This window comes from Podarcis tiliguerta (genome assembly GCF_965153285.1).
Source record: "Podarcis tiliguerta genome assembly, chromosome: 1".
NCBI classification, from domain to species: domain Eukaryota; kingdom Metazoa; phylum Chordata; class Lepidosauria; order Squamata; family Lacertidae; genus Podarcis; species Podarcis tiliguerta.
This window is the reverse complement of record NC_139534.1, coordinates 34787664-34797460: the sequence shown is the minus strand read 5'-3', so window position 1 is coordinate 34797460 and position 9797 is coordinate 34787664. Positions and strand designations below refer to the sequence as shown.

Below are 9797 nucleotides of genomic sequence, written 5' to 3'. Positions count from 1 at the left end.
AACAAAGTGCAGGCTACATACGCATTTTGGATAATATGTGAATGTGGGTTAAAACCCGGCACTGAAAATGCAGTGAGTGCAGACATCCATAGTTGCTCAGTAAGTAGCCCAAAATTATGAAGCCCCCCAAGTCAGAGGCCACCATATTTGCCCTAATCCAGCAGTGAGTTATGAGCTATTAAATCCATTAGTGATCTTAAACATGCCCAACTCTACACCGGTTTGTGCCAAGCGGCTTTTTCCCCCTTTGCTTTTTCTGATCGTTTAAAACAAGAACCATTCTTTATAATCCAGCAAAATGCAAGAATACATATATAAAATAAGCCCATGGTTAAGGAACAATCTTATCCTCCCTTAGTCATCTATTTTCTTATAATTTTCCTCTTTTTATAACAAAAATATCTCAATATGTTACCATCTGATTTCTATTTAAAAGACTCAACCCAAATACTGTTCAATTTAGTTCAGCATTATTCAAATAATATTCATTATTCATAAAACAATAGCATCCCAAAATAGCAAAATAGTCTCTGCTCATCCACTGGTAGTCAGGGTTGTTCAATGCAGGGAACATTTATTTGTGCTCCAACTGCAGTATATTATTCCGTGTTTCTGCTGATTATCGTTTTGTTACACTTGCTAATTTTTAGACCATTTATATCAGAACAATCGTTCAGTGCCTCCAAGCAATAAGTGGCAAGTGGCATGCGATATTTTAGTATTTAATTTGTTGAGGGAGTTCATCACTCAGGTTTGTTATTCAATAATGCAATGCTGGATTCTTCTCCCCTCCCTCCACCTTTCCGATGGAATAGTTTCCAATTTTCAACCTTCAAATTTAAATCCTTCAAATTTAAATGCATTGCTTCTATGCCATGAGGTCTCCCACCTTCTTCTGCCTTCCCCCCACAAAAGAAAAGGAATTTGATAAGAATGCTGTTTTTTAGCCCAAAAGAATACCCACCCACCTCGTGTGAAACTGACTGAAGCCCAAATATTCAAGGAATATAATCTGAGTTTAGAGCTATGAGGTGTGGTAACTTGAAATGTCAGGCAGGCCCAGCCATTGATTTAGCTGTATCCTCGGAATAAGAAATACAAGCTATGTGGCAGATAGTAAAAGCTGAAATGGTGTATTACCAAATATTGCCAAACGGCACATTAGAATCAACAACACAGGTGCCAGTTCACACATCACACATGATTAGTGTGTGCCCTGAATGTTGAAAAGCACTAAGGCGGAGATTATGCAAAATCATCAGAAAGTTCTCTGATGTTTGATCTGTGATGACTCATTCACACATGCAAGTGGCCACTCAAGGCTACAGCCATCAAGTAACCATACATCTGTGAACCAGCTGTAGAATCCAAGCAATTCAGGACCCCTCCAGACATCCTTTTAATGGAGCATTCATCATCATTTGTGCTCACGATGTTATCATGGCCATTATACACAGTTAATGTTTTTCAATACCATTTGCACCTGCAAAAGATTTGGAGCGGTCATGTTGCTTCATCGGCAATAGGCTTATGTCTTGTCGTTTCCTGCTGAAATCCTGCAACTTTCTATAGTGGGCTGTCCGACTTCCATAGAATCATAGAACTGCAGAGTTGAAAAGGACCTAGAGGGTCATGCCAGAATCCTGTCCAGTGCCATCCCTGGGTCATTGAACTATTGCACAGTAATGGCCCTCTAGACAGCAATAATGCTGGGGAACCATAATAAAGCAGAATTAATGTGTGGATGGTCCAGTATAAATGCACTATTATTGCGTCAATACAGATGCAAAAAAAAAGAAATGGTAAAAGCAGCTCTACATTTGCATTTGAGGGGTTCGTGGAGAGCAAGTCTGGGGAACTGAGGGGTGTTTTGGGGAAGGGAGTTGGATGCTGTTAAGGTGGAGTGTGTCAGGGACATGGCATGCAGGAAAGCAATTTTAAAACTGCATGGTTGGCTCCCATTCAGTCAGTCAGTTGGAGGGCATGACAAGATGAGCTGTAACCTGTAACAGGCACCCAAAATCATTGCATGTTGAGGGGGAAAATATGAAGAACATTCATTAGTTAGCTAGTTCAGTTATCATAGAATCATAGGGCCAGAAGGATCCTACGCACACCAAAAGCTGTGCAGTGATGATTGCTTTTCCTTCTCGCCACAATACTCTGGCAATGTAGATTTGAGGGAGTGAAATAGCAATGGGTCCAGTTTTGTTCTTGGTTCCCTGCTTCACGTGCTGATTTCTCGAAGCACACATTATGAAATTGGCATGGGAAGGAGCCGTTGATGGTAGGTAAGATTTGCTCCAAATCTTTCTGAACAGACACATATTATCCGGTAGCAACCAACCTATACAGCAGAAGGAGGCAGCAGGAGCATGGCACCCATCAGATGTTTTGAACTACAACTCCCATCATTCCTAAGTAAGGATTTGCTCCAAATCTTTCGGAACAGACACATATTATCTGGTAGCAACCAACCTATACAGCAGAAGGAGGCAGCAGGAGCATGGCACCCATCAGAACTACATTTGAACTACAACTCCCATCATTCCTAAGTACTGACTATGCTGGCTGAGGAGGATGGGAGTTCTAGCCTGAAACATCTGAAGGGCAAATCTGCCCCTAGTATAGAGCAACACAAGCACAGAGTAAAAGCAAAAAATATGACCTCAGGTGCCAAACAAAGGACTATTTAGCAAAGCAAACCAGATAGTGCAAGCTAGCATGTCATAAGTGAAATAAAAACGTTTCCATCATGTAAACTGGAGAGGTTTGGTTGGTACAATTTTTCCTGTCATAAAAAAGATGAATAAATCTATAAGGCTGATTATTAGTAGTGACATTTGACCAGAAATGAGTTGGTGTTGTTGTTTTAATCTACCACAAAGTCATTTCTGATATCAACATATTGTGGGGTTTCAACTATTACCTGACTGGGATTATAATCATTCTTGAATGGAAAGCCATTTCAGCAGATGTAACTAACTAGATGTAAATATTCCACAGGAGGCTGCACACCCTTTGACTCTGTTACCACCACCAATAAGTCATAACTCTTCCCTATGTCTTAATCTGAAACCATTCTTTACATGGTGTGCTATTACTTCATGCGGTGTTTTAGCAGTACCCACACAGAGGGCATTGTCAAGGGAAAAAGAGGGCAAGAAAGGGGTGAAGGGAGGTCAGAGGGGGCAAAGTACAGCTCCGCTCCCCAGTGGCAATCCCCAGCTGCCTTCAAATCCCTCAAGGACATGAGGCCAGCTGTCAGAACGGACTCTTCACCCTCTGACCTCATCTGACTGATCATTTTGCCTCCTGCCATTTTTCTCCTACCTCAGCTACGATTTAGCTAACTTGTAGTGCTCGAGCAGTGCAAGCAGTGATCTTAATTGGGTCTCGCCTGTGCCGTATAAAGCAATATAATGTGACATTCCAAACCCCATAGACAGAAAGAGACCTAATCCATTTTTCACTTTTACTACTGCCAGCCACATGCTTTATGGTGAGTTTTAAGTGTCTTGTTAAATAAATATCACTAGCAAGACCCCTTGTGATGGTTCTGACTCTTTGAGCGCCAATGTGTGTATTGTGTTCCATTTCCATGCAATTCCTACATCTGATATTTCATATATTTGTTTCCATAAGGCCAATTTCTGTAGAACGTTCTGAAGGTAGAAAACTGCTTTAAGGTGCCTGGCAAGTCTGTTCTGATGAACTTGAATAATTAGAACACACACTTTTTTCCCATTCTCCCAGTACTCAGAGTATATTATTTATACAATACCTATCCACCCTCTTAAAATGGGTCTCTTCAAGCGTCTGATAGAGTGGGCTCTGGCCCATGAACTCCTAATACTAAAATAAATGTGTTTTGTTTCTTCTTTTTTCCTAAAAGCAGATCAGCCATAAGGAAAGCACACAATTTTTCTCCTTTCTCTCCCACATGTCCCAAAAATACAAATGCACACACACGTTTCAGTTTTTATCTCAATTCTTTTTTCCTGCGAACTTGAAGACAGGAATAGCAAATATGAAAATGACTGGAAGCATCCAAGAACTCTGAGAAAATTTTGCCCTTAAACCCATGGGCCTAACTGCATTGCTAATGCTATATATATATATATATATATATTCACTTCAGGCTATTTAAGCAAACAGAAATTTAAATGAACATATTCCAGATTAGCTGTGTTAGTGTTTTGCAGCAAAAACAACAGAGTCTTGTGGCACCTTAAAGACTAAGACATTGATTAAACTGTAACCTTTGGTGGACATGCATCTGATGAGGTGGAAATGTAGTCCACAAAAGTCTATGCCACAGTAAAGTTTGTGGCATCTCAACTATTAACAAATTTGCTATGGCATAAACTCTTTGTTCTTTTAAAAATACATAGGCTACCTGTCAGTATTTCATATAGAATCTCTGTGTAACACCAGCAATGTCAAGAAACAATTGAGTTTTATTTAGTTATCTTACTAAAGACCTCAGTGTGGCACCCATCTTGGGGGAAAACATACTGAGCTCTCAACCTTCTCAGTCTTCTCTAAACAAATGACTCTGCCTTTCAGCCACTAGGTGGTAACAGCATAAACCTTAGACTGCTCCGCCTTGTCTGTCTTTGCTCCGCCCTCTTCACACCTCTTCGGGTTCTAGGAGACCAGCGGGGAACTGATTGCCACAAGGGGGGGGGAGCCTGGCTTCTTTGCCAGCATAACTCATTGCTGTCTCTTCACACACACCCCTGCAGCCTCTGCTTCTGTCTCTGTTCCTGGACTGCTCTCTGCCACAGCCTCTCCCTGCTCATTAAACCCTGTTACCTATTCAGCTTCCAACACCTCCTCCTCCCAGTCTGCTCCCTCTTCTCCCTCTGACCACTCATTGATGCCCACCATCAATCCCCCAGCTGTGAGCCATCTACCCTTGGGGGTTCCCCAGTTGGCGCCTTCCACCACTCCACTGCATTCAGCCAGTCCATGACAATAGATAGTCATGAGTTTAAGGGGGGAGGAAGTAGGCCGTATGAGAGATCCTTCTAACCCCTGGATCCAGCAAGTGTTAAAATATAAGCCAGGTTTCCTTTCCATGTTGAGGTGATAGCCTGGGTGATGGGCCATTAAGAGAACAAAGGAAAGGAGCCAAATGGGTGGCGCCCCTCCCCCAACTTGTGGTTACTTAGAAAAACGTAGCAGAGTTTTATTTAGAGTTGAGTTGCAGTGAAGTGACGTAGAAGTAAAGCAGCAAGCTAGAGAGAGAATCCGAGGCTGTGGCTATGAGGAAAAACAAGACCCTTCTGAGATATTAATGCTGCAAACTCCTGGACCAGGGTATATATGGATATATGGATAGGCTGTGTGCATTCAGCGCTAACTGCTGAGTTGGAATAATGAACGGAGAGGTGTCAAGTGATTTATAGGCATGTGTGAAAGAGACCTAAACGGCTTGTGTGAAGTTCTTCTAATTTTTATGTATTACTTGATGTGATGCCCGTAGATGCAAAAGATCTATCTGTGCTTGATCTCTGATGGCTGCTTTGCACATAGAAGCAAGTACCTGCTGCTGTGGACATCAGACGATGGAAATTCATGTGTGAATACATGCTCAGGCAAGCTTCTTGTCTCCAGATTAGGTTTTAATGCAAATAGTCTGTTTTCCTTAATCACCTGGGACCTTCTCAACCTCAACCTTGCTAAAAATTGCCAGTATGAACATTCATATTTTATCTTGTGTGAAGATGGATCTCTCACTGTCTCTCTTGTGGGAAGAATTGAAACAAGTGGAAAGCAGAGAGCTACATTTTCTTCTATTATTGGAAGTTAAGATGTTTCTCCAAGGACCTATGAGTGCCTTCATACTTATCTTGAACTTCTTCACTGGTAACTTTTTTTTAGTTTTCAAAACAATTATAGGATCAGCACTGATAGCATTTCACTATGGCTCTGGCAATTCTGATGATCCACACTGGTGAAGTAGTGGTTTTAAGCAGCCGTTAATGTGCATTTATGCCACAGCCAGACTATCAAGCAGAGTGAGGCATGCACTGAAAAGTGTGGGGTAGCACTTGCTTGATGCAACATCGTCTAATCTCTCCACAGACAAGTTAGGATGAATGATAGTTAAATAGCCGATGCTGTCCAAACACTTTGCAAACAAATCAGGCTGAATGTCATCTGGAAGCAACCATAGTCTAACCACTGTCTAAGCTTTGTATGAGCAAATCAGTAAAATGGTCATCTGGGGACTCAGCTACACTAGCAAAAGAAAACATTATAATTGCATTATAACACTGTGACACCAGATGGCACTGCTGGGCCGAAGTTGGAACTCTATGAAATTTTCCACTGTGAGCTTTAAAATGTTTTTTTCAGAGTGTTTTTTTAAAGCTGTGTAGATGTAGTCTGGGACAGCCTCTAGGTTTTTCTGTAGAATATATTTTTGAATTTGTGTGGATTATTGCAACACCCTTTGGCTATGAGCAATAAAAGTTTGGCAGTAACCCAACAGTTTACACTTGCTTCTGTTGATGGCAGTTGTTTTCATCCACAAACCAGGGGCTGATTTCCATTTGCTCTTATTCAATGGTAAAGAGTGGGTTTTCAGGGGAAAGATCTGGGGCAAACAGAAGAGTGCTTGGACATGGAACTATAAAGTGTGACCCATGTCTGGAAAGCACAGGGGAAAGTTAAGTGTGGACAAGCCCTATGACTGTGCTGTGCTATAGTATCCTAGGAGCAAAATCTTTACTGTGTAGCAAGTTTGCATATTATGCTCACTATTTCAGTCTCCCTCTTAGCTAGAAGCCCAGACTTTCTGCTCTCCTTCAGTGCAGTCAAAGGAAAAGTGATCTTCTCTGTTGGATTCAGTTTAAGAAATCTTGACAGGGCCAAGAAAAAAAGGAAATTGCATCTTGACTTTTGGCTCAGGTCCAAAAATGTCTAAAGCCAACACAGGTTCTAGTTCTTTCCAGGCTGGATACTGCAGATTTTACCAATTTGGTACCTACCAGGGGTCGCTCCCATCAGCCCCAGTCAGCATGGCCAATGGTGAGGAACGACAAGAGTTCTAGCCCAATTGGAAGGCACCACATTGTCTACCTCTGCTTTCCTGTATTACTACAGATTTCCATAGCAACCACATCAATAAAAAGGAGGCCATGTTGTATTCATATAAAATTTACCATGATACCATTATGAATATTGTTGTATCCCGGTCCCAGAAGTGCATATCTGGCTAGGCTGCAATGCCTATAAACTCAGAGCCTAGCATACAGAGACAAATAGAATTCATAAATGTAAGACGTTGCTAATGCTAACACACCTGGATGCAGTTAAACACTTGTAGATGTAAAATTATAATAATTGACAATGCTGTATATTGTGGGAAATATTTCTGCCTTTTTTCTTTTGATTCGACAAGCGGCAGACTAGAGCACAAAATTTAACTTTGCTGCTCCCTGCAACATTTGTTAAAGTATAGCATTTGGATAGATTTCAGCTGGTTGTATTTTTTCTTGGTGGCACTTATAAAAGGAATTATGGGAGGCTGTAGGTTAGAGAGCTTCCTTAGAGTAGCTATGGGTGTGTATTCACGTACAACTCCTTTAAAGTTCATTGTATTAACATTTACAGATGTTGAAAACTATTATTGACCCTTTTACACTGATGGCTCATTATGACTTTTCAGTGATGAAAAAATATACTACAGCTATAGGACATTTAGCCATCATTGGTGGGCTCAGATAGACCATAAAGAAATCATTTGTGTTGTGGATTATTTGGAGCTGCGCCCTTAGCAAGAACTGTTGTGGAATGGAAACGATTTAAAGGCAGTGCAATTTGACATGGCTTAGACACAAAAAAGGGGTGAAGAAGGCACCAAAACAGCAGCCAGTTGGAACTGCAAAATTCATCATCCTGGAGTGTCTCTGTCACCAGCAGGTACTGACAAAGAGAGTACAAGATGAAGTCACATTCCCTTTCCTCCTACACTGCACTAAAAGAGTAGATAATGAAACTGTGCTTGCAGTACAGTGTAAGAAGTGAGGAAGTCTCACCCCTTTGCTTTGGTAATGTGGGGAGACATTTTCAAGCTCACAGAATGGGTCTGTTTCATAGTCTTCATCTTCCTGATAAATTATTTGAAAGGGGACTCTTCCCATTTTGCCTCCACTCTATTCTGCACGCATTCGCTCATGATACTTCTGTGTGTGGTCTTCTTTTGCATTTCATGTCAAGATTCTGGGGAACTCTTGTTATTAAGTACTGCAGAAAAGACCTGCTGGTGCTTATTGGCTGCAATCATTGTTTCCACAGCCATTTCAGAACACTGCACAAAACCAAGTCGGGAGGATCTCTCTGTGAGTGATTTGAAGAGGTTTTCTATGGTGAGTGATGATGAATGTAATTGTGGAATTATGGAGTGGTTTTGTCTTTGCTTGAACTCTAAAGTAGATTCACTTTGAACTCTGAGATTAAATTTTCAGAAAGTCAGACATTTTACTTTGAATTGCTTGGGATTTTCTCTCTGAGCCACAGAAGTGTTCTTGAAATTTCTTTTCCTATTTTCTTTTAAAAGTAATTGTTTAAAAATCACTTTTCTGAAATAGGATTGTTTCACTGTACAATATGGACATGCATTTAGTGTCATGGTTACTCCTCGCAATAGGCTCTCTGTTTTATTGTAAAAACAATTATTGCACCCAAAGATGTTACGCTTCCACTGATATTTTTTTTTTTCAGATGAAGCAAACTGTGCACAAGATTTAAAATAAAATCATTGCTTACTTTTGTTTCCACAGGGGTAGGTGCCACACAGCTGCCATCCAGCAAACATAGCAAAAGGAAATAAAAATAAATAAAAATCTATTTTTCAACAGATTTTCTGCACAATTGGCATGCTGGGAAGGGTGGAGATCAGAGAATACACATCTGGAAGAAGATTTGTATTTTCCAAACACTAGAAGTAGCCCACCCACCCTCCCTATCACTTTATCCTCATGAATTCCAGACATTTTTTAAAAGTCCTCTCCAAAAGTTGGAGGATAACTTACTTATAACTCCCATCCTGAGGGTTGGAGATAGACTTTTTAAAATAATAATAATAATAATCGGAATCAGAGTTAAACTGTGTTAAAGAAATGCTCCATGTCTAGGAAATAACTTGACAGATGTGCTCAAATTACCTCCGGTAATGTTGAGTGGAAGCATTTAAATCCTGATTGCACCCAAAATGTAATGCATGATGCATATGAAGCTTTTATAGCTGACATATAGGCTGTTACCTGACGACACCTTTTCCAACTATCTAGAGATCATTCAGCTAATGCACTTGGAAAAGGCAAAATTAGAGGTAGTAGAAAGTCATTAAACCAGAAATTATATAGATTGCCTGGGCCTTTACATATATATATATATACTCTAATGTCTCTACAAATGTCAGCCGGCTCCTCTCCATTCTTTATTCCAGTTATTTCCACTTACTTCTTCCTCCTTCTTCCTCCTTGACTAGCAACAGTGCCTGTTCTGACTATGATCCCTTTCAAAGAAAGGAGCAACATGGCGACCAGTTGACATGTTAGGGTTGCTATGGGGAGATGGCTGCTTTAAAATGATATACAGTGGTGCCTCGCAAGACGAAATTAATTCGTTCTGTGAGTTTTTTCGTCTTGTGAATTTTTCATCTTGCGAAGCACTGTTTCCCATAGGAAATGCATTGACGGTTTCCCATAGGAATGCATTGACGGTTTTAAGAAAAAGGCGCAAGACGTTTTCGTCTTGCGAAGCAAGTCCATAGGGAAATT

At 40.7% G+C, this 9797-nt stretch overlaps 1 long non-coding RNA gene across 1 annotated transcript in view; it reads left to right on the top strand.

The window, feature by feature from the left end:
• LOC310665434 overlaps positions 1-8833 on the top strand; it is a 20858-nt gene extending 12025 nt beyond the window's left edge. Inside the window, exons 2-3 of the long non-coding RNA XR_014505474.1 lie at positions 8311-8381; positions 8796-8833. This is a non-coding gene — a long non-coding RNA (uncharacterized lncRNA). The remainder of the gene's footprint in view (positions 1-8310; positions 8382-8795) is intronic.
• The last annotated feature ends 964 nt before the right edge of the window (positions 8834-9797 follow it).